The sequence below is a fragment of the Capra hircus genome, chromosome 3 (assembly GCF_001704415.2).
Source record: "Capra hircus breed San Clemente chromosome 3, ASM170441v1, whole genome shotgun sequence".
NCBI classification, from domain to species: Eukaryota; Metazoa; Chordata; class Mammalia; order Artiodactyla; family Bovidae; genus Capra; species Capra hircus.
The window spans coordinates 43380853-43405588 of NC_030810.1; the positions used below are offsets into that span (position 1 = coordinate 43380853).

The window sequence follows — 24736 nt, forward strand, 5'->3', positions numbered from 1 at the left end:
TTCTTTTCTTCGGCTCCAAAATCACTGTGGATGGTGACTGCAGCCATGAAATTACAAGACACTTGCTCCTTGGAAAGAAAGATATGACAAACCTAGATAGAGTATTAAAAAGCAAAGACATCACTTTGCTGACAAAGGTCTGTATAGTCCAAGCTTTGGTTTTTCCAAGAGTCATTTACAGATATGATAGTTGAACCATAAAGAAGGCTGAGTGCTGAAGAACTGATCCTTTCAAATTGTGGTGCTGGAGAAGACTCTTGAGAGTCACTTGGACAGCAAGGATATCAAACCAGTCAATCCTAAAGGAAATCAATCCTGAATATTCACTGCAAGGACTGATGCTGAAGCTGAAGCTACAATACTTTGGCCACCTGATGTGAAGAGCTAACTCACTGGAGAAGATCCTGATGCTGGGAAAGATTGAAGGCAAAAGGAGAAGGGGGTAGGTAGAGGATGAGATGGTTAGATGGCATCACCAACTCGATGGACATGAGTCTGAGCAAACTCCAGGAGATTGTGAAGGACAGGGAAGCTTGTTATGCTGCAGTCCATGGGGTGGCAAAGAGCTGGACATGACTTAGTGACTGAACAACAACAACAAAAATTAAATAAAGCAAGAAAAAAAAATCCACTCAGTTAGTTTCAATAGTTGTATTTCAAGTTCTCAGGGGCCACATGAGGCTAGTGACTACCATCCTAGACAGACTGAACATTTCCATTCTGCAGGAAGTCCTACTGCACAGAGCTGCTTGAAAGTACACTAATGACAAGTGTGTAGCTGCGTGGAACAGGTATCTGGAATCTGGAACCAGGAGTCCCAAGGGAGCCACCACTGAGTTCTATGAATTCAGGCCAATCTCTGGGCCTCTGTTTCCTCATCTGCAAAAAGCAGAAGTTGGGCTCCATGATCACAATGGGCCATTTCCGCTATAACCTCCCTTAATTCTGTACCTAAAAATGCCCGACAGAGGGCTCCTGACTCTGTCCAGTCTTCTTCCCTAGGACCTCCTGGCTGGCCCTTTATCAAATTAGATCAAGAGAACAATGCACTTGGACTTAATTATTTCCTGTAGAAACACAGTCACTGAATGAGAATAGCATCCTTCTAATTACTTCAAGGGTTAACAGAAGAAATGGTCCTGAGCAAGAATCTCCAAACATTCCCCAGGAGTAACTGCTGAAGATACTCGGCAATCTGCCTCCAGGATACCTCACATGGACCTATGACAAATTTGCTGGTGTTTAGAGTCAGCAGAAAAGTGTATTTCTCTAGAAAAAAATTCCTTTCACCACAGAATGAAAACCACACTGTTCACTCTGATTTGGGGGGGAGCTGGTGGGGAGGTGCTGGCTTCTCAGAGGAATAAATGATTCCACTCCGTCAGTGCCCAAGCCCAGGGCCCGTCTGTCCTGCACCTGGATCAACGACATCTCATGCACAGAGATCTTGATGGCTTCCCCATGACCATAGCTTTGCCCCATGACCATACAGTTTCAGCAGAGGCCACATCTAACATTTTTTGAAAGTACAGCTGGAATTATAACATGCCTAACAAATAGCTTAACGATCTTCCCACTATACTATACTGTAGTATAAATTTGGAGTACTGTGAGAATAAAACACATGGACTTCAAACTATCAAGCTAAACAGAATGACCGCTTCTGGCAGAACTTGCAAAAGGCTGGCTCTACGGCACCTTAACATTCCCGTCCCAAACTGTCTCCATCAGGCCCAGCAATTAGATCAATTAAACTCCCAACTAATTAAAAGAACAATGGCAAACAATTACTGGGCATCTAGATTACTCAGTGTCAGGCACAGTTCTACGCACTTTATATGTATTAACTTACACTTCATAATAATTCTAGAAAGAAGACACAGTATAATCTTCGTCTTCCAGGAGAGGAAACTGAGGCACTGAAAGGTGAGGTAACTTGTTCAAGGTCACCCAGTAGCAAGTGGCAGAGTTGGGATTAATCTCTCTGCTAGATAGGCTCCTCCTCTCTGCCGTTGCTGAAGCCCTTTTTCCAATATGGACAGTAAACCCTGTCTCAATTCATCAAGTATAAATTTTAAAACATCTCTAGAAACTATTACAAAAGCATGCAAGCCAGGCCAACAAAAAAAACAAAAATTGTTCTTGCTTAGCATACACAACTTCCAGATCTGTCCCCTTGTACCCCTCGCAGCCTGCCAGCTCTGAGCCTTTCCTGTTTAGAAATTCTGGAGAATGCCAACACTGTAATTCTGTCACTTTTCCAACATTTACTCTAAACTTCCACAGCATTGTTTTCTGGTGAAACAACCAAAACTTGTGCATTCAATGCTACCATCAACCAAAAGCATATTAATAATCAGCAAGGCGGTTCCTATCTATTACAACGCCGTGTTTAACACGGGCAAGTCACAAATAATAAAAAGACAATTGAGCTGGGAACTGATAATTCCAGTCTTCGCAGCTGTTATGAGTCAGTTTAAAAACAAATGCACATGAGTGATTGCTGGGCTCTTTATAAAGAGGGTACCTGCCAGGAAGCAGCTCCACTTTCTCTTCTCTGGACTTTCTGTCCTCCCATCCATGCCGACTCCATTAAACCCTCAGGTTTTACAATGCCTTTATGTGTTTTTATGTTTTATATGCTTCTCAAGACAATCTTCTCTCGACGATAAAAGAAAAGTCTCTTAAAGCTACTAGAAAATTAACCCTTATGGAGTTAAGGGCATTTTTTTGTTTTTGTTTTTAGTACTAGAGAGCAGAATGGTGGAGTCTGATGGACACACAGATTTGAATTATGGCTCTGCTCCTCATGATCTGTGCAGTTGGACAAGTTACTGAACTTCTCTGAGTTGCGGTTTCCTCTTCCATAAAATGAACTAATTATACTTCCTTTATAAGGCTGTAATACTTGGTCAAGAGCAGGCACACAAAAACGTTACTTCCCTCTCCTCATCATCCAATTTGTAAAAAGCGAAGTTGGGTTTCAAAACCTACTGGCACTCCAGAGATTTCATTTTAATTTGGTGTGTGGCCATAAGAGTTACAAGGGACTGCCACTTTCAGATGCTTCTGGAAGGCATCACCATACAGAAAACTTCCAGCTCTCGAGGGGGGAGGGGGACATCTATGTGGAATAGACGTTCAATCCAAAAACAACCTCTCTCTAAAAATAAAATTGTACTTGTATCCAGCAAAACAAATCCACAAATCATTTCCATGAAAGTGAATTTCACATTTCACAATTTTGCCTTTACTAAATCTCTGGCAAAAATAAAAGATGCTACTGGACATAAAACAAAATGAACACTGATTATTAAATCCATTTCTAATCAAAAGTCAAGAGCCTATATATGTTCCTCCCAAACACTAATTTGTTCCTAGGCTCCACGTGACAAGTCTGGCCATGAGGAACACATGTTGATCATGACTCAGAAGACACAAGAGTGGAATGGATTTAGCTTTCTGGAAAAAACTGTCCATGGGTGGTGTGATTTGTCAGAGACAGAAGCCTTGACTGAGAGCCCTCCTGCACCCAGAGAAGCTGTGCTCTTCCACTGGGGGTGGAACGGTGACGTTCTCCTTCTAGAACACTTCTGTTTGTCTTTACCTAATAGGATACACCAATAATTTGTTCAGAAGCGGGAAGAGCTGGATTAGACAGCTCAATGGTACAGCTCAGCGTGTCTCGAAGAAGGGGCTCTGTGGCTGACGCAGAGAGAGGATCTGTGCTCAAAGGCTGCTCCCAACCCCACAATTAGATAAGGAAATGAGCCAGGATCTGTAAGAATCACTGGTGGCCAAGTCACGACTTCTCCTGTCAACCAGCACTGCAGAGACCTGGCGCTAATGTAGGGAGCAAGAAGGCCGTCCTCCGGCACCACCGTCTATGCTTGACTGTGCCCTGAAGCCACCTGGGAACTTTACAGGAATGGCCACCCTTTAGCCCCATGCCTGAGGGGCTGACTTAACAGGTCTGCAAGCAGCCAGGGCTCCCTGATAGTCAAAAACCACTCCCCAGCTGATCCTAATATGCAGACATGTTTACAAACCACACCCTTGATTTCTTCTGCTTTCCAGGTGACCTGAGCCACAGATCCTACTCCCTTTGAGAATTCTTTTCCTTTTTTTTTTCCCCCTAATGAAAAGATTAAAAAAAAAAAGGAATGTCTGAAGTCATAAATTTAAAACTTTTCTCAAGGAAGTCTGAGGTCAGAATTCACCACTCCACCCTGACCTCATCATAAAGATTACAACCCAATTAAAGTGATGAGAACACGGAATATACTCTTCAGCAGAGGATCAAGGATGGCCCTTTCATAGAGGGGCTGAGGGAGATGCATCAGGATGTTCCTGGAGGGGAAAAGAAGTCTAAGAAAGCTTCACTGCTTTTGGATAGCCTTACGAGAGTTTTCCCATCTCTCCTGCCTCTTGACTTTACTGGGCTCCTCCTTGACTTAGCCCTGTAGCCTGCTACAAATCACTCACTCTTAGTAAAGGTCCTCCTGCCGCCACAGGTCTTCTCAGTCCTCCACCTCCAACCCAGGTTTCCACGTGGTCGCTCACTGCCAAGGGTATGACCCATAAATGCTACTAGGGCAGCTGTAGCAAGATGGGTGGAGAGAGGTGGGGAGATAGGGTATGTCTAGAGGTCTCTCCAGGCCTGGTTCCTGCCTACTTAGCCATTCTTATACAGGCTGGTCAGATGACAAGAGCTTCTGAGACTGGCCAGCACCCAGCCAGACCCCTGGCTCACAAGGTGGATTTGACAAGGTGGCACAAAACAGGGAAACAAGAGACGTGAGGTGTTCTAAGTCTCGCTTCTGCTCTCCGCGAGCTCCAAGACCTTGGACAAGAAACAGAAACTTTTTAGAAGAAGCCTCAGGTTTCCCATCTGAAAAGCAGTAGCTAATGTTTGACCAGTCCATTCAGGCTGCTATTACAGAAATGCCATATGCTGGGTGGCTTAAACAACAAACATTTACTTCTTATAGTTCTGAAGGTTGGAGTCCAAGGTTGAAGTTCCAGTAGATTCAGTGTCTGGTAAGAGCTTGCTTCCAGGTTCATAAACGCCATCCTCTCACTGTGCCCCTCACAGTGGAAGGGATGGGGCAGCTCTCCGGGGCCTCTTTCATAATAAGTGTAAGAATCCTCTTCATAAGGGCTCTGCCCTCGCGATCTAATCACCACTCAAAGGCCCCCACCTCCTAATATCATCATTCTGTGGCGGGCTGGGGGGTGGTTAGGATATCAACCTGTGAGTTTAGGGAGGACATAAACATTCAGTCCTTAATAACTGGACTCCACAAAGCTTTTCGACAAGAAGTGCTCAAATTTAAATTTTAATACAATATATAAATTCTCTAAATATGCTTTGAGTCTTCTATGACTTGAATACTCTGGCAGTAGAAAGAGGAAAAACTGTCACTAACTTCAAGAGGCACAATACATTCTGGAGAGGAGGTGGAGAAACAGCAGGTAAAACTAACCAACTCACTGCAGTCATCAGTATGCTGGTTGAAGAGTGCCACTGGAAATCCAGACAAGGGAAAATTTAAATACGTGCTTAAGGCAGCGGATCAATGGGAGAAAAAAAAAAAGACGGTAACAGCCAGAGTGATAACATCTAACATTTATGGAGCTGTAGATGTCAGGCTTGGTTCTGGGCATATTACATATACAATAATTTCAGGTGACTCTCAGTCTTATGGGTGGATTGGTATTGCTATCCCCATTTTACAGATGAGGAATCTGAAGTTCAGAGAGTGCTATGGCTTGAATATATCTCCTCAGAATTCAAGTTAAAATCACAAACCCAATGTGACGGTGGGTGGAACCTTGAAAGGTGACTAGGTCATGAGGGTGGAGCCTTCATAAATGGGGTTGGTGCCCTTATGAGAGACCCCATAAGTGATATAATATTCTCTAGTTCCATCCATGTTGCTGCAAATGGTGATATTTTATTCTTTTTTCATATTCCCCTTTGTGTATATATGTGTGTGTGTGTGTGTATACCACATCTTAAGCCAATCGTCATGATATTGTAAGTCAACTGTACTTTGATAAAAAATAAAATAAAATAGATCCCACATACTAAGAAGACTGCTATCTATGAACCCAGAAGTGGGTTCTCAGACACTGAACCTGCAGGTGTATTTACCTTGGATCTTCCAGCCTCTAGAACTGTGAGACATAAATTTCCATCATTTATAAGCCACAGAGCCTATGGCCTTTGTTTGAGCAGCTGAACTGACTGAGTCAGTCACTCAAAGTCACGTCACTAGTGAGTGGCAGAGCTAGGCTTTGAGCCTGGTTTTGGATCTTCAGCTTTTGATGACATTGCCTCCACTGTACCTGTGAAACCACTTCCGAGCTCCCAACCCCTTGTCTGGCCAAGGTAAAGTCAGATACGCCATGCCCACAGTTCACATTTCTCGCTAACCCACACACCTTGTGTGTATATGTACTCAGTCGCATCTGACTCTTTGCAACCCTGGTGGACTGTAGCCCCTTGTCCATGGGATCTTCTAGGCAAGAGTACTGCAGTGGGTTGCCGTTTCCTTTTCCAGGGGATTTTCCCAATCCAGAGATCGAACCCATGTCTCCTGCATCTCCTGTATTCGTAGGTGGATTCTTTGCCTGGAAATTGAGCCACCTGGAAGCCCAACCACCCATCCTATTATCATTGTTTTTGTGTCTGTTCACACGTTCCCCCCACCACTTGATAGTCCTTAAGGGCAGGGGCAGAATGTTATCAAGAGCCTCATAAACAGTTGATATTTAATACATTTTTTTTAATGGGTGAAAGAAAGAACAAAATTATGCTAGGTTTCAAAACACAGGCAAGAATTCACTGGGAAGCTGGAGGGGAACTTCCTCAGAGTAGAGGCAGTTATCTTACTCACTCTTCTATCCCAACACCTAGCACTTAGGTGCTGAGTAAGTGTGTAATAAACTCTGGGCAGAGGAAATGCTGTAAAGAAATCCAGAGAGATTTAAGGATACACAGTGAATATCGATAACCTGGCCAGGATGAACCAACTAGACAGGGTGTGTGGGAACACAGAAGCACTTCTCAAACTATCCTTGGTGAAACATCAGCTTTTCGGTTTTATTTCCAATTCATCATAGACCAATTCTTTTTATAAGATGCAATAAAAAGAACTGCTAGAAAAATGAAATATAAAATGCAAGTCCAATTTTTCATTAGATTTAAGAGATGTAAGATGACTGCCAAGTTGCTATGAAAAGGTCTAAATGTATGCTCTCTGTGTGGGTACTCACCTAGTGTCTGATCATTAGCCAAGAGTCTATCGCAGAGCAAGCTTGGCGTGAAACTGAGAGGGTGGGAGGATGAGGTGCAGATCAGCAGGGAAGGTGAGCTCCAGTCATGCTATCAAGAACTGTGGGCGGAGGGCTTTCTGTGTGCCAGGCAGTTCTAATTGCTCCACACATATTAACTGACTTAAATTCTATAGCCTATCTGTAAGGTTGGTACTATTATTACACCAATTTTAGAGATGGGGAAACTGAGGCACAGGGCAACTAAATAACTCTTTCAAGATTCCAGAGCTTGTAAGAAGCACAGGCAGCCTTGAACTTGGAACTCTTAACTACTAGGCTGTGATGCCTTTGGGGAGCTGCCAGACAAAGAAGTGGCATATTCAAATCCATGTTTTAGAAAAACCCTCCTGATGGCAGTGTAGAGAGGAAAGGTCAATTAGGAAGCCATGGTGACAATCCAGAGAGGCAGTGGGGATAGCAGAGATCAGACCAGATGTGTGGGCTAGTTAGGAAGTGGATGTGGCAGGCTTTGGTGGGGGCCAGGAGTGTCTGAGCTGGAGGGAGGAGGAGAAGAGGGAAGGGTTTCGGATGACTCAAGGGGCCAGAGCTTCCTGGGTGGATAGAGACGTCCACTGATAGAGAAGGCAGGAAGAAAAACAGGCTTTAAGGGCAAGATGGTAAGGTTGGTTTTCAAGGGTGCCTAATTGAATTTGAAGCGCCTAAGACAATCTGCAGCTGTCCTGGGAAAATGCCGGAGGTTGAAATCTTAAGAGTGGTTTACTGCATTCAGGGCAATACTATTATACTCTAGTTCTGCTAAACCACTCTCTTTCTCTTCTCCCCTCCTCTTTGCCCCAGTGACACTTAAAATAGTCTAAAAAATAGAAATTCCCCAATGCTAACTTTCCTCCCTTTGAAAGTCATACACAGTATACAAAAGTATTCTGGTCACTAACTCCAATTTGTGGCAGAGGCTTCCACATAGCCAAGGAATCGCTGACGCAAGCTGAGTATCCTACAGCTCAACTCAATTCTGACACTATCTGGAGAGAGCATCGGATTCCACAGATTCACAGTGGAGTCATAGAACTTTTTACCTACTAGATCACAAAGTTTATTATAAAAGGATATGACTCAGGAACAGCCAGATGGAAGAGATGCAGAGGGAACGGTGTGGGGGAAGGGCACGGAGCTTCCATACCCCTTTAGCAAAGACCACTTTACCCCACATCTCCGCGTGTTCACCAACCGAAGCCTTCCTAACCCTGTCGTTTTTAGTTTTTATGGAGGCCTCATTACATAGGCATGATTGATTAAATCATTGGTCTTGGGTGACTGATCCAGCCTTCAGTCCCTCTCTCCTCCCTGGAGGTCTGAGAGGTGGGGTCGAAAGTTCTACCCTTCTAATCACATGGTTTATTCTCTAGACAAACAGCCCCCAACCTTAGGTGTGGTCCCAAAGTAACCTCAATAACAGAGCAAAAGACACTTTTATTGCTCTCATCATTTAGGAAATTTCAAAGATTTTAGGAGTTCTGTGATAGGAAGTAGACAAAGATTGCGTATATATTTCTCCTTATAAATCACAATATTGTTCATAGCTGTATCCTCACAGAGTAGGTATAAATGCCTTGTGAATGAAAAAAGATCATTTTTGTGTTTATTAAAAACTGAAAAAAGGACAGAGAGACAGGATCTTTACCTTTGTGAATTAAACAGTTAATAGCAAAGAAACATCTGAGTGCAAGAGAGATAAGTCACAAGGCGACGTCTTTTCTCTCATGTTCCTTCTCCTTCCAGGAGGCCACCCCCTCCAGCTCACACACCTGGTGGGCATCAGAAGAGGTAATATGGTGTCATGAAGAGCATAGACTACAAAGCCAGGCAGCCGTGGATTCAAAGAAAGAAGCCCCTTCTGCTGAGCTCTAAAGTGGTATTCAAACTTCTGAATCCATTTCCCCACCTAAAAATGGAGCCCGTATTGCCTACCTCAGAGGGCTACTCAAGGCCTGTGAAAGGCTCCAGCACATGTCAGCACACAGGAGTCACTCAAGGAGTAACTATCATATCACTGTCATCGAATTAACCGCTGGCACCCTACACTCTCAATTAGGGTTTGTCAAATGCATATAACTCTTAAAGTAACTTCAATTGAAATTAAAGATGATGGGCATTATTTGAGCACTATAATCATAATATCAATTATAATGATAGTAGTTAATACCTGAACACTACCATCGACCTCCCCTGAATGCTTTATATACATTAAGAAGCTCTTTTAACAGAGAAGGCAATGGCACCCCACTCCAGTACTCTTGCCTGGAAAATCCCATGGATGGAGGAGCCTGGTAGGCTGCAGTTCATGGGGTCGCTAAGAGTCGGATACGACTGAGTGACTTCACTTTCACTTTTCACTTTCACGCACTGGGGAAGGAAATGGCAACCCACTCCAGTGTTCTCGCCTGGAGAATCCCAGGGACAGAGGAGCCTGTTGGGCTGCTGTCTATAGGGTCGCACAGAGTCGGACACGACTGACGCAACTTAGCAGCAGCAGCAGCAGTTCTTTTAAGCCAAAGACAGTATTTAGTCAATTCTAAGAAACATATTCTGTTCACATTTTAATATCTCCAATACTAGGGTGACTGTGGTAGTCAGGATGGCCCCTCAAAGATGCCCTTGCCCTAATCCCCGAAACCTATGAATATATCTCACAGCAAAAAGAACGTTGCAGATAAAATTAAGGGACAGGAGCCTCGATAGTTCAGGTGGGCCCAACTGAATCAAATGAGCCCTAAAAGCAGAGAACTTTTTCTGGTGGAGGCAGAGAGAGCAGAGGAGACCTCAGAGAGATTCCAGGCAGGAGAAGGATTCATCGTGCTACTGCTGCCTCTGAGACAGGGTCCAATGCAAGAACCAAAGAGAAGTCGCTAAGAGCTGAGCGTGGCTTCCCTCTCTGGCAGCCAGCAAGGAGGTAGGAACCTCAGTCCTACAACTGCAAGGAACTGACTTCTACCAACCTGAACAACTGCAAATGGATTCTTCTCAGAGCCTCCCTATAAGATTCCTGACTTGTAAAATCCAGAGCACAATAAAGAGCCAAACCCACGATGACTTTGGAACTGTGAGATAATACATATGTGCTGCTTTAAGCGGCTAGATTTATGGTAATCTGCAATGGCAGCCAGAGAAGACAAATACATTCTTAGGGCCGATGTGGGTTACAGCTGATAGTATAGCTATAGTACAATGGCATAATGGATGACATCTTAGATTTGTTGAAATATGGTATCATTATCTTTGTTTTGCAAATGGGAAAACAGGCTCTTTGAGGTCAGGTGACATGCTCAGGTGAATCACATTGAAGGCTCGCACTTTAAACCATCAAGCACACTGCCATAGAGTGCACAAGGGCCGGAGCATCACCCAAAAGGCCAAGGAAGGGCTGACATGATCTCCATCCCAGGCCTGTGTCCAACATGGGATCCCTAACACGGATGACCACAAAGACCCACCCGGGTCCAGAAGGCACCCACCTGCAGCAGCATTCATTCATCCATTAGTGGAGCATCCCAAGGTGACAGATCCTCAGCTAGATCACCTATCTTACGAGAGCTGACACTGCAGAGAGGTCAGCACTACAAAGGCCGGAGCACCAGAAGGGAAACAAAGCATCCAGAGTGCTGAAAATCCACCTTCAAAAGCTAACAATCCACACATTTAGGAGTTCAGAAGAGAGCACTTGGGCTTGGAAAACCAGACCCTCCTTTCTAGAACTTTCATGGGCCTCTGTTAAATGTGGGAATCCTGAGAAGGAGAGACTGTTGTTCTGTTTTGCTTTGCTTTTTGTTGATGGAGATGGAAGCTAGCTTTACACCAGACCGCCTCATATGAATCTCTAAAAGCAAAAAATTTAAAAAATAAACCACACACAGTCATCTTTTCACTCAACCAAAGATTTTCTCTCTTTTGATGGATTTCATTTTAAAAAGATGAAAATTAATTTCATATTAAAAGAGCATCCCAAGAGCTAACGGAGAGAACATTTCAAAAAGAAAGATGATTCAGTGTAACTCTAACCTCATGCCCTTCATCGAACCCTGAACTCTGGCTGGTCTCTTTACTTTGTACTTTTACTTGCCTCTTTTCTTTCACCCTGGAAATAAGAGTAGACAGCTCTCTGATGGTGAAATCAAAGGGTGAACAGGAGGCCTATTCAGCAGGTACACAAAAAAGTGGCATGTATAAGCTTTCAGGAGATGCATGTGAAAGGAAAAATCTAGATTTCTACGAAGATTTTGCAGAAAATGCCACTAAAATTTATATATTCTCAATCTCTCGTTTTTGTTTGAGAGTGAGAAATTCTAGACTAGAAGGTCATCTTCATAATGGTTTTGGAGAAGTCCCAGTTTAATAATACCATTAGCCGAAAACTATTTATAAATCAGACATTAGCAACTGGCATAAAACCCTACTTTCCACTTCTCTCGATTTTGCACTGACAATTTGGCAGCCCACTTTACCCGTAGGCCCAAAAGAGCTATCACATTCCTGAGTCTGTATTTAAGAGATTCTGACAGTGATGTAGGCAAGAGGCTTGCTTCAGGAGGAAAGGTCAACATATGCCCACAGGGGGACTGGCAGGCCTGGACTGCCCATGGGAGAACACGTACAATGACTTCAATCCTCTCACCCATTCACAATTGAAAAATGTAACTGACCCTAATTACCATTTCTCACCACTGAGACTAGCAAAGATAAAAAGAGCTGACACCCTCCGTGCTTGTGGGGCTGTGGGGAAGCAAGCCGTCTAACGTGTGGCCAGGACAGGGAGAAATGACGCAAGCTTTCCCGAGGGGATGATAGGCCCCGTGATTCAGCAGTCCTGTTCCCAGGAATCAATCCTCTAGGTTCACCTGCACAAAAGCAAAATGACACCTTTATCTGCTGCAGCGCTGTGCGTATTAGCGACAGACTGGGAACAACTCAAAGGTCTAGTCGCAGGAGACTGGTCAAATAAACTGTGGTCCATCTTCACTTTAGAAAACAATGGTGCTGACCAAGATCTCCAGGACAGACTAATTTTAAAAAGCAAGACACAGAACAATATATATAAATATACCACCTTTCGTGAAAGAAGGGAAAAACATTTATATATATATGAGGATATATATGCTCATTCATATATATGAGCAAATGAGGATATATATATGTGCGTGTGTGTGTGTATATATATATATATTTGCTTATATTTACAAGTTGCAACTGGTAGAGAGTGTGGTAAAGGCTTGGTTAAGAGCAAGATTTCTCAGTGTTTACCTTTTTATATGATTATGAGCTTTGGGGGATACCGTATAAAAACATTGCTGAAGTCCACAGGATGGCAAAAGATAGGACTCAGTCGGATAGAACTGAGCACACATGTGTGCACACTGTATATACATGACCAATTTTTTAAAAATGGAAAAGTTGGCATTTCTAAGGCATTTTTTCACAGGAGCGTGAAGACTAGAACAAGCCCAGCATGGAAGACACAAAGCTGAGGAGCCATCTGAGGTCCAGGCAATGCGGGTTGAGGCAGGTGAATTCTCACGTCGGCATCAGTAAATCAGAGGAATCTGAGTCCAGGGTTCAGGAGCTGTGCACGGAGAGCTTGGTTTCTGCCCTGTGTGATGTCACTGTGGGGTGTGGCTGTCCCTGAGCCCCATGACATTTATGACAGCAGGAGGAAGTCAGAGACCTGGAGGCTAAAGAGAGGTAAAGGAAGAAACGCGAGGATTCCCTCCCAGGCAGCATGCCAGGTGCATTTATTTGCTTTCTGGATTTGGACAGTAATGGCTGAAGCATGCTGCTCATTAAATATTTATGTTGAAAAAGAGGGCAACACATGTGCTGGAATCTTCTGCCTAATTCAACAGAGAGATATTCCTGAAAAGCTGAGATTCCTGGAGTTGTATAAAATAGTCATACTGTAAAGGCAACAGGTTAAGTCTGCTCTCTCAAGAGATTCTGTGGGGAATCCTTCTTAGGAACTGTTACTTCCTGCGATTCCTTGAGAATCAGAGCTTGCCTGAAGAAAGCTGAATTTAACCAGATGAAATGTGACAGGCATTCACGTTTCTGCACCTGTGGGCATTTTTCACATGGTGCGGCCACTCCATAAAAACAGCAGAAGGCCAAGGTCCTAAGTGCAAGCCAGCACATCTATCCTTCGAACCACTGCCTTAGCAGTCTGACCTACTACATGTGGCTGACCCTACCTGCTGTGCAGATTACCTCTCGAGAGGAGCCAAGAGGAAGGTAACTCTGACAGTCTGCTTCTAAAGGGTCAACGTGAAAGAGAAAGCATGCAAGCAGCACCAGCTGGCACTGTGAGGGACACAGACAAATCCCTTTTCTCAGTTATTGGTGGCTTTAGCAACAAACCTCTCCACTTCTCACTCCAAACTAGAAAAGTCTTTCTACGTAAGCAGCAGCCGCTCAGAGGTGGATTCCCGACTCCTGCAGTCACTGTCCTTTGCATCTGTCCCCAAGAGGAGGGCCCATGGCTGGTCAATAATACCACAGATCCCTCTGTCTGTTCTCAGGAGACACCACCGCAGGTATTGGGCAAGGCTGAGCAAGCCTGTTTGTTGGTGTTCAACTCACAGTAAACAATGTCAGTGTTGTTTCAAGTGCTGGTCTCAAGTGCTGGGTTTTACCTGCCCCTTAGGAAATGATGAACTGAAGCAGCAGCCTGTCAGAGGGAACATGTACCACCAAATGTGCAATTCCCAGTAGACAGCATCAATTTTACCTTTGATTAAAAAGAACATTCGCTCATCTACTTCACTGTGTGCAGAGAATGTGGTTTTATTTATTCATTCCAGCGGCATTTAAGTACCTACTATGTGCCAGACTTCTGCCTGCTCATGGCATTTAGAGGGTTACTGTGGCTGAAGGAGCCTGCTGCTCATCATATTGTGTCTTTGTGTGAATTAGGAAAAAGCCAGCCCTCCAAGTGGACCCAGTCTTGCAGGCTCAACAGAGTCATAAAGAAGCATCCCCTCCTCCTGGCAGAGGCAATTCCAGCCCAGGACACATGGCTTTTGGAGTAGATTTGAGCCCCAACTTTACTTCCTTGACCAGCTACTCCTGTGCAGTGAACAATCTATTGTTCAAAGCTGCCCTGTCAAGAAGTCACAATTCAACTCTTCTGCTCCTTGGCGAGACATTCAACCTTCCCCCGACAACTCATGTGAGCAGCTGACTGTGACCTTACATACCCACAAGAAGCCTCACGGTCTAATGTACAGGCAACGGTCTAAGAGTGCAAAAGTCTGGGTGGCTTAGGTACAGGACGGGCACCAAGTCTGTGGCTCTCAACACTTTGCCAATGTGTCTGAGGTTCTGGTTGAATAAACCTGGCACGATGGTTTCATATCAATAAAATTCTCACGATGTCTCAATAAGGTCCAAGAAGTTTTTGGATTTTGATCCCTCTTTCCATCCTTAAATTTCTTTTGTTCATGTTGAAAGCTAAACTGCAGTAACTTCTCCTGGAAAAGCAGACAAAACGTGCAGTCACTGAAAGCTTGGGATCTTAAGTCAAAGGGCTCCAGTTGGGGGGCTAAAGTGTTAATGTCCAGTGCTCAGAGCCTTTTCGGCTGGTGTGTGCTCAGTACTCAGTCGAATCTGACTCTTTGAGACACTATGGACTGTAGCTCGCCAGGCTCCTTTTTCCACGGGATTCTCCAGGTAAGAATACTGGAGTGGGTAGCAATTTCCTCCTGCAAGGGATCTTCCCAACCCACGGATTGAACCTGTATCTCCTGAATTGCAGGCAGTCTTTACCGTTGAGCCACAAGGAAAGGCAGTAGCATCTGCAGCTAAACGAGAGCCTGGTTATTCTACATGGGTAAAGTTAAAATTCCACCCCCATGGGCTCACGTGCGTTTGCACACAGCCATTGGGAATGAAGGCAATTCTCTGTACATGGTATGTGAGTGCGGCAACGATCACTGACTCAGAGCCCTCTCCAGGGAGCACCTGTGATGACACCAACCCCAGTTAAATCAGAGCTTACGCTCCTCTCCTCAGTCAACCAAGGGGATGCTATGTCAGTTACATGACACTGACTGCAAACGGAATGGTAGCCTATTCTGTAAGAAAGCAAAGGGAATTAAGACCTGCTGGCCCCAAAGTCACCTGCATACAATAAATGCACATGAAAAACGACAAAAGATACTTAGCCACTGATTCACTAAAGCAGACCTAAAAGAAATTCTTTGAGCTACTAATTCTCCAGCAGAGTTGAAAATATGAAAAGTCTTAACAGTCTACAACACCCTGGTTTTTATTATACAGTGATCCTCTGAAATGCAGACCCATTAAAAGAAGACAAAAACCCTCCTTGTCAGAGGATGGCAACCAGACACTCCCAGCTAAGCAGTTTTATGATACCCAATAAAGCCTGACACAATAAACCAGACATTTAAGTGACACTAGAAATGATTTTCAAGAGACTTGGGATTAAATGGAATAATCCATCTAGAAGCAACCTTTGATCAAATCACCTCCACCCTCTGCCCTGTGTCCAAGCCACCTGGCTCACTGCTCTTTCCTATATTCTCAAGAGAGAAGTGGGGAGACAGGACTTCCTAGTGTAAGCTTCTAGAGTAGGACTTATGGCCAGTGCCCCCACTTCCTCTCAAGGTCCTTTCTGGGAGTCCAGGGATGGGAAAGGACAACCATACAGATCCCTTCAGGTCTGCTGCCTCTCCGAGGCAACTGTAGAAGCTTCAGCTTTTATGGCTGCAGAGGTGGTGAGCCCATTGGCAAGGCGCTGGTAATACTCCTCAGGCGGGTCATCTCACCTCTAACAGGAGCCCTCTCCTCCTGTTTCTCTTGGTTTGATTTATAGCTTCTAAACAATGCTTCCTCCATAAAGCCCTCTTTCCCCCACCCTAATTTTAGCACTCCACTGAAGTGGCTGCAGAGTGCTTAGCGCATGGGATGTGCAGTCAGAACAACCCCAGGTCACAGTCTCATCTTGCCGCCTGGGGAGCCTCAGCTTCCTCACCTGTGCTGCTGTGAGGACTACGCAAGATCATAAACATAAAGGAATTAGACTTGGGCTTAGGACGTAGAACAGCTCCGTCAAAGGAGTCGCACAATTGTGCTATATATTTTTTTACCTATTGACCTTTCCCATTAACCTAAGTGCAGTATGTCTTCCCCTGTGACCATCTTGTAGACCTCTAACATGTGGCAGGTGCCATATGCACACACTTCTTCCAGTCAGGGCTAGGATGTAACAGATCTGGGAAGTGACAATTTCCATAAAGTCAGGGTTGGCTGTTCAGTGAGTCTGCACGCAAACCCGAAGTTCAAACATCTTTTAAGAAGATAAACCTACTACAAACTTCCAAAAGGGTCTCTCTTACTGCTAAATAATTCTCACATGTAAGTCCAGAACCTTCAATTGTTTATGCAAGCTGGTGTTTTTTTCCCAAACAAAACCAAAATCCTGCTATTTACAGCTAATCAGATTTTACTGATTGTTACACAAATAGACTATTATTTATTGGGGGCAGGAGAAGAAGGGGACGACAGAGGATGAGGTGGCTGGATGGCACCACCGACTCGATGGACATGAGTTTGCGTAAACTCAGGGAGTTGGTGATGGACAGGGAGGCCTGGCGTGCTGCGATTCATAGGGTCGCAAAGAGTCAGACACGAATGAGCAACTGAACTGAATACATGCTCAGTGGAGAAAATGTGGGGAGAAGCACCCCAATTCCACCATCCATTTGTCTGTACTTTGTTTTCTATGCATAGCTAAACTTTTAAAAAATCAGTTATAATTATAATAAGGCACTATAACTGGGCACACTGCCCTTCTGCTATTAACTTATCCTAAGGTAGACTTTATGGATCATGGATTTTTTTTCAAGCATCTAATAAGAAAGCAAAATGGGATTGCGATCCAAGAGAATTTTAATTTGTTGAGCAAATCAACACTGCAATCCACTTAATGTTTAAAAGACACAATGACAATTGCCTGATGGTATTCTCTTACTTCTTAAACACTACTTGATAGGACTTTATCAATTACTGAACCTTTTTAGATTCAGGGGAAACATTAAATTTTCATATGGTTGTTTTCCTGTTACAAAAACAATGCATGTTCATAACATGTAGAAAATCTTAGTAAGCAATAATTTAATGCTAATATTTATTGAGCATAGACTATGTCAGGCACTGTGCTTTAGTGAGATAAACTCATTTATCCCTCCCAACGTCTCATTGAAGCACAAAGGTATTAAGGAACTTGCCTACATGCTACACACCTAGAAGCATGAGCCTGGAATCCATCGCTGTGCTATAATGTTCTAAGAGTGAAAGGAATCAATAATTTATTCAATCAAGTCCTCCACTGCTTCAGAGTATAATGTCATGGGCAAGAAATGATTCATAATAATGCTGTACCCCTTATAGTTATTTAAAAATATTATAAGCATGATCTCTGAGTCCCTATGGAACAATTAGTAAAATGAAAAGTCATCTGTGACACAAGCTGCGATTCCAATCAGCCCAATTCTAAGCACCTGATGTGCGTTAAGAAAACAACAGGTGCTTAAAAGGGTTTGTTTTAAAGATGGAAACATTTTTCTAAAATTCTGCAAATGAGTCAATGATGTGATGAGTGTATTCCCTGAATTAACTGGACACGCGGTCTCACAAAAATTTACCATCAGTCACAATGCTTTTATAAAACATTTACGAACTGGGTCTGCATGCAAACCCAAATTTCAAACATCTCTTAAGAAGATAAATCTATAAATTTCCAAAAGGGTTTCTCTTTTACTGTTAAATAGTGCTGCTAATTATTCCTAAACACTTCTTATGGCTTATCTGTTAGCACTGGACATCAGTACATGAAAAATAACTAGATACCCTGGGTCACATTTTTTCATACGTTAATGAAAAATTATACTAGGTAAAAGATAGACATTTCTGTTTACAGCCTATCCAGGGTTAATAAGCCTAGCTCTTTAAATATAAAGTTCTCTTTAAATTTAAAATATGATTAATGGAATGTTTCTGATTGCCTGGCTCTAAAAATATTATACGACTATAATTCACACTAAAAGCACATTAAAACTATTAACTCTAGTAATTGTAATTATTCATACTGCTGTTGAAAATATATGACGCACTCATGTATACAAATATTTCAGATATTTAGACAGATAGTTGGCTAGATAGATATCTATAAACCCAGGCAATTTCTTTGGAATTTAATTGTTCTAGTATTTCCAGAAGCACTATCTATCTATTGATATCTATCTATAAAATCAGATGCCTTCTTTATGTCTCTGTTTCCAGAAGGTTCAAACTGCCATCTTTCACTTTATCTGATGACTGGCTGCTAGAGTCAGTTGATAAAATATCTAATAATCTTGAATATTATCCACGTATTAGGTGCAGTGTTCTCCAAAGATTGTTTCACATACTTTCATAAAAACCCTCGAGATTGAGACCACACTCATTCTCATTTTACAAATCAGACTGAAAATGGTTAAGTAACTGATATTCTCATCCACATCTGTCCAGCACTGAAACCATACCTCAAACCACTGTTAAGCTGCCTCTCTGCCAAATCAGACTCCAGAAAAATTTGACTTCCACTACTTGCCTCCCTAAATTAAGCTTAAGCTGACATATAAAACAAAAAAACACGCAACACGAATCCAACAAAATAAATGACATAATTCCAAATCTGATTTTTTTTTTCCCGTGAGAGGTTTTTAACATAAAAAAACAAAATTAATCTGATATTTACTAGCCATTTCTTCAAGTGCTTTGACTGTACAGCTTTCTGCTGTCACAACTGGACAAATCACCCATGTCCTTCAACAAGTGACAACATAAGCTCCACACTGCAAATCTGTTAGAGAGCTAAGCTTTCAAATGAGACGAGCCTGCTACACTGAAAATTTTTATAGTATTAATCTTTTTGGTTTCTTATGAAACACAGACCAACATCTTAATGTATTTCTAGACAAAGCTAAATTCTGTCTGGATTCATCTTCCTGAATTACCTGGGTTAAAAACAGTAAAAACATGACTGCATTTTTTTTTTCTCATAAGGCCTAAAGGAGCAGTCCTTAGACTGTTTGGCATTTTTTGGATTTAAACCAGGGTTTTATGGTGCTAATTAACTGTTAGAGAAGGCAAAGAAACGGAACAGTCGATCCCAAAGTCCTCTTATCTCTGAAGTCTCTGTAAAACGTTTGATTACTTTAAAAAATTATGTATGTGTGAATCACAAGTTTGTTTATTGAAAAAACGGCTTGCTGACACATACACTTTGGGTTTTTTTTTTTTTTAAGAATCAAAACAGTTCCTTACTTGAATGTGACTGTTTTGGCAACAGTTAAACTCAACCCCGTCATTCTAGCGCTGCCTGCCTTCCTGGTTCTCCTAGGTGAGGGCCGCCATCCTGCGATAATTTACACGCAGGGCTAAGACGCACCAGCAATGGTGCAGTGTGGTGACGAGCACTTTAGAAACAAAGCCAAACTCCGCTTTTAAAGCAGAGAACACACGTACACAGATTCCCGTCTCTCACAACGTCCAAAAGATTCCTTATAGACAACCTACTCAGACGAAGCTACAGCAGCCTCAGGAAATATAAACGGAGTCCGCAAAGACCGGGGGGAGGGGGGCCGCCCGGGGGGACAGGAAACAACTGATGGGAAGGAAACTGATCATGTGAAGTTTGCCCGACTCCACAAGGTCTAATACGTTCCGGTTTGTTTCCACTCGGAGCAGCCATTAAACGTGCCCTGACACGTGGGCGCAGGGGACCTCCCTTCTCGCCGGTTTTTGGCCATTTCCTTCACTGTGCGCTTGTTTGTATACAACCTCGTCCGGACAGGGGGTGACCACAAGATGACAGGCCTCGGCAGTTCCTTCACTCGGATTTCCAGTTGTCCAAAGTTTCACTCCACGGCGGGGATTTAACGAGAATCACGAGGTCCTTTCCGAAAGTTATGAATGGTTTAAGTTTACAAGACACAAACAGAACGCGAGGGACGAGCGAGTGTTGGGCGACTTCAGCCGCAGCGTTTTAAAATTAGCTTTAATTGATATGCCCTAGTTAAAATTAAAAAGGGGGGTGGGGAGTCACTCTGATCCACTCAGTAAGTGTCGGGGGCAATACTTAAAAAAAAAAAAAATCACTCAAGACTCACGTCCGAGTTTTGACTTCCTCATATCACCTGCAAATACAGTCTCCTGGCCACTCACTGCTCGGGGGGTCCCTCGCGGGATGTGTGATCGGAGTCCTCTCGGTGACCCGCTGTTTCCCCGCCAGACCCCCAGCGCCTAGCGGGTTCCAGGACTGTGTACTCGCTGCCTAGTCCCCAGAAAGAGCGGAAGAAAGTAGGAAAGAGGGGCGTGGCACCCCGGTCTCCCCCATTTGCCTGCCCTCCTCCCAAATCTGGCACCACCGCAGCGGGAGCTAGCGGGGAACCCCGGAGCCTTCCAGCCCCAACCTGGCGCGGGGCGCACGGCTGCGGGCCGGCCGCGGAGCCAGCGTGCGGGGAGACCTTTCCTCCTGCTTCAGCCCTCGTCCCAGGGACCGCGTCCCCAGACCTAGCCCCGCAGGACCCCCGGCTTCCCGGGCCATCTGGCCGCCGCCCGTCGAGGGCGAGCGCGCCGTCCGTCTCCCGGTCTCGGCGTCCCTTGCCCTCCACCCCCATCGCAGTCTCCGGCGCCCAGTGCCCCGACCAGTCCCCGCCCTCCGGGACACTCTTCCCTCCTTCCTTCCTTTCTCCGTTCCCTCCCTCCATCTCCCTTCCCAGCACCAGGAACTGGGAGGCGGCTCCCAAACTGGTCGGCCGACGCCCCGCGCTGCGCCCCTGTCCCCTCGGGGACCGGACTTGCCACCTGCGCCCGCCGCTCGGTGCTCACTTGCCTGCCGATGCGCTGCCCCTGCCGCCACCGCCGCTGCCGGGGACTCTGTCTCTAAGGGCTCCTGGAGACGACTCCGACCTCTCCTCCTCCTCCTGCTCCTCCGGGCGGGGGCCGGCTCCGCCTCGCTCGGGGTAGGCGGGGCGGACAGCCCGACGGGCGGGGCGGCGGCAGCGGCCCAGGACTCCTTCCTCCCGGCCGGCCCGCCTCCCTCCTGCCCAGATGCCCTGGCGGTTCCCTGGTCTGGCTGCTGAACCCGGGTCGAGCCTGGGCCGGCAGAGGAGAAAAGTCGGCAGCACTGAAGCCCAGCAGACATCTGGGAGCCTTGGCCACCCCTCAGGGTCCCTTCCTCGAATTCCCTGAAGCTTTGGAAGTTCAAGGACTTCTCGGGTCCCCCACTTAGCGACCCTCCACAGGGCTGCTCTGACTCCTCAGCAGTTTCCTTCCCTTGCGAACTCTAGGCACCCCTTCTGCCAGTCGTCCCTTAGGCCACGAATATGCCAACCCCCTACATAAAAGTTAGGCTCTACTCCAGGAATTTCTTAAGAAAACAGTCACGGTAAAATTAAGGGCCCTGGGGCCACCGAGTGATTTTGCTTCCCAGAAAATGGAGCTATAGCTGCGGGTTGTTGAATGTGTAGTACATCCACCCATCATGAGCTTCCCCTCCATCTCTCGCCATGAGATTTGTATTTCCCAGTGCCTCGTACCTGGCAGAATTCTGCTTATTGATTGAATTAATTAGATTTGGTTAGTCTTTTCCGGAGGGATTCAGGGTGAGGTAGTTTGAAAAGCCACTTCTATTTCCATGAACTTCAGACTATTCCTATACACAGCCATTTAACGAACGTTCATTGAGCACCTGTATGTGCCCAGCATTGCAACAAAGGTGATTGGAGAGAGATGAAGATGATTCAGACGTGGAACTCACCCTCAAAAAGTCCAGAAAGAGTCAAAAAGATGGATGTGCAGAAATCTTACCCCCCAGCAGACTTCTTGCATGCTCCTAGGAATCAGCTTTCTTGTTTGACAGGGTATAGAAAAAGGAGGAGAGGAGGCCAAAGGAGGACACTTAGAACCAGTGTGGGTCGAGTCCATACTTGAAGTGGAGTCTTAAATCACTGGTGAAAGACGCCTGTGTGTTGAGCTTCACCCGCTGGAGAGGAATAAGGCCTAGGGAAGTAAGGAGCCAAGTACAGGAGGAAGGACACTGCCTTTCATTTTTCCCTCCTGACCCCTACTCAAGTACTATTCTTGGTGAAATCTTCCACCAGGCTGCAGAAAGGGGGCTATGGGTATAGGAAGTCAGTGGTTGGATGCCTTGTCCCCAGACTGTGGTTCTTGCAACCTGTGGATGGCAGTGGTTGTTGGGATGCAAGCCGCAGCCTGCCAGGGGAGCTCAGCATTCCTTGCTTTGTACAGTGGTAGGAATTGTTTGACTGATTCACAGATACTGACGGTTCTAAGGATATATGCTGAACAGAACAGCTTAATGCCAACTGGGGCTAAGACCATCATACTCTGTATCTTCTGACCACAGACTACAGAATCAACTCCTAAAGCCCTACCAATAATTTCTGTTTCTGCTGCACTTTAGAGTTTAGTCAATGCTTTCATGTATGTAATCTCATCTGGAAACTGAGGTGCCAAGAAGCTTTTGAATTATTGAAGCTTTTCTAATTTAGTGTAATTCAAAGTGTGGTCCATAGAAGAGTGACCGTCTGAGAACTATTACCCATCTGTGATGGGATAAGCATAGAAACTGAAGGTGAACATGTAAAAACTTACATAGTGATTTGAGTAATTTTCCTGCCTGTTGAACTTAATAACTAAAAATATGGCTTTGTATTCTGTATGTCTCTTTTCTTTTTCTCATTATCTATTTTGTATTTATCATGTTGAATAAAAGCATCAGCCGCAACAGATTGAAAATAAAATCCCACAGATAGTTTGAGAGGCACTGATCTAGGCAGGAGCAAGGCAAGAATAATAAGAGCTAACGCTTTCACGGCAGATGTTGCTTTAAGTGCTTTACATATATTAACTCTATTAATCCTTCTCACCACCCTAGCAGGGAGGCTCAGGGAGGTGAAGCAATGCAATCCCAAAGTGGCAAGATCAGAATTCCACTCAAAGAGTCTGGCTCCAGACTTCATGCTTTTACCTACGCCCCTTTAGCCAGTGTTCATTTGGCTCTGCTGTGTCTAAACTTCAGTCGTTCACATTTCATCTACATATTGCTGTACCTCCTGTATGATTTCTTAAATTTATATGTTTGATTGACTTGCTTTTGTGATTTCTTCCATATATGATGCTTGTCGTTAGTAATTTTACCAGTGAAATCATGACTTTGGTAAACTAGCATCAGTCTCTCATTTTGGATCACAAGCTATATGCTTAACTCCAGCAGTTGCTGTCAATGCTCCACCATATCCCCTCTGATCCTTCTCCAGTTTCATGCACGCTGGCTCCAGGTGTGGGTTCATTCCCATCACCCATGCCTGGCACCTGCATCTCATTGTCAAAACACCATACTCAGCTGCAGGATTTACTTGGCCAGCTCACAGAACAGCTGAAAGTACCTGGGAATTAATGTTCCCCTACCCCTGCCTCAGCCTTTAAACAGTGACTAAGGACTATGGCTGTATAAATACTCCAGTTCCTTTACCCTCAATTGGGATAACTTCAGAATAGATCTCCAGGGTCTACCAGGCTCCCTACAAGACTGAGCCAAATTCTCTCCCCACTTCTATGGGGCTGAGGTCACATTCTTGCTTGTCTTTCTTACCCTTCTGGGACCTATTTCTCACTCCCTCACCTAGGAACATATTATAATCAGGACAAATTATATACTTTGCAGGGCCTGGCACAAGATTTTTAAATGTTCATGAATTATTAAGGATCTGAAGGTGGCAAGAAACTATCGAAGGGCCCCATGTGACTGCACTGGTGTGCCACTTTACAGGTTGCATGACAGCAACGCTGGCCTGAACCCTGGTAAGTAATTTTCACGTGAGTTTTCATCTCAGGGTCTGTTTCTGGGGAATGTCAAGCTAAGATAACAACTATTACAGTAAAAGCCAGCACATTCAAGGACTATCCGAATCATCTTGTCTAATACACTGGTGGTCAGCATCCCATAGCTTGCGAGACCGTCTTGTAGGAGGATGGGTCATGCCAAGCTGTATGTAAAGAGCTTTAACCGCAGGAAGTGGTATAGCAGATGAGACTGGTTTAGGTTAACAAGTGATGAGGCAAGAGGTGTATATTTTCTTCTTAATTCTGACATTGAGTGATACACACAAAGCGTGAATTTGAGTGGTATCTTAGACTGAGTTACCTGGAAACATACCTTGCATGAAAAAGGCTTATTGATGAGTGGCTAAAAAGATATACCTGTAAGCATGTGAGGCTGGCAGGATAGGGGAGAGGAAGATGCTGACTTTCAACATGGTTATGGCTAGACCTTAGTCCAAAGGCAGCTGGAGGTGGGTGG

General features: G+C 44.5%; 1 protein-coding gene across 2 annotated transcripts in view; it reads right to left on the reverse strand.

Moving 5' to 3' along the window:
- The window catches only part of GNG12 (G protein subunit gamma 12), a 137873-nt gene extending 116514 nt beyond the window's left edge, over positions 1-21359 (reverse strand). The window contains exon 1 of one of the 2 annotated variants that reach the window (XM_018045385.1): positions 21245-21359. The gene's annotated coding sequence lies outside the window, so the exon portion shown is untranslated. Of the gene's footprint in view, positions 1-21240 lie in introns of both variants that reach the window. The other variant, XM_018045391.1, reaches the window with a different exon arrangement.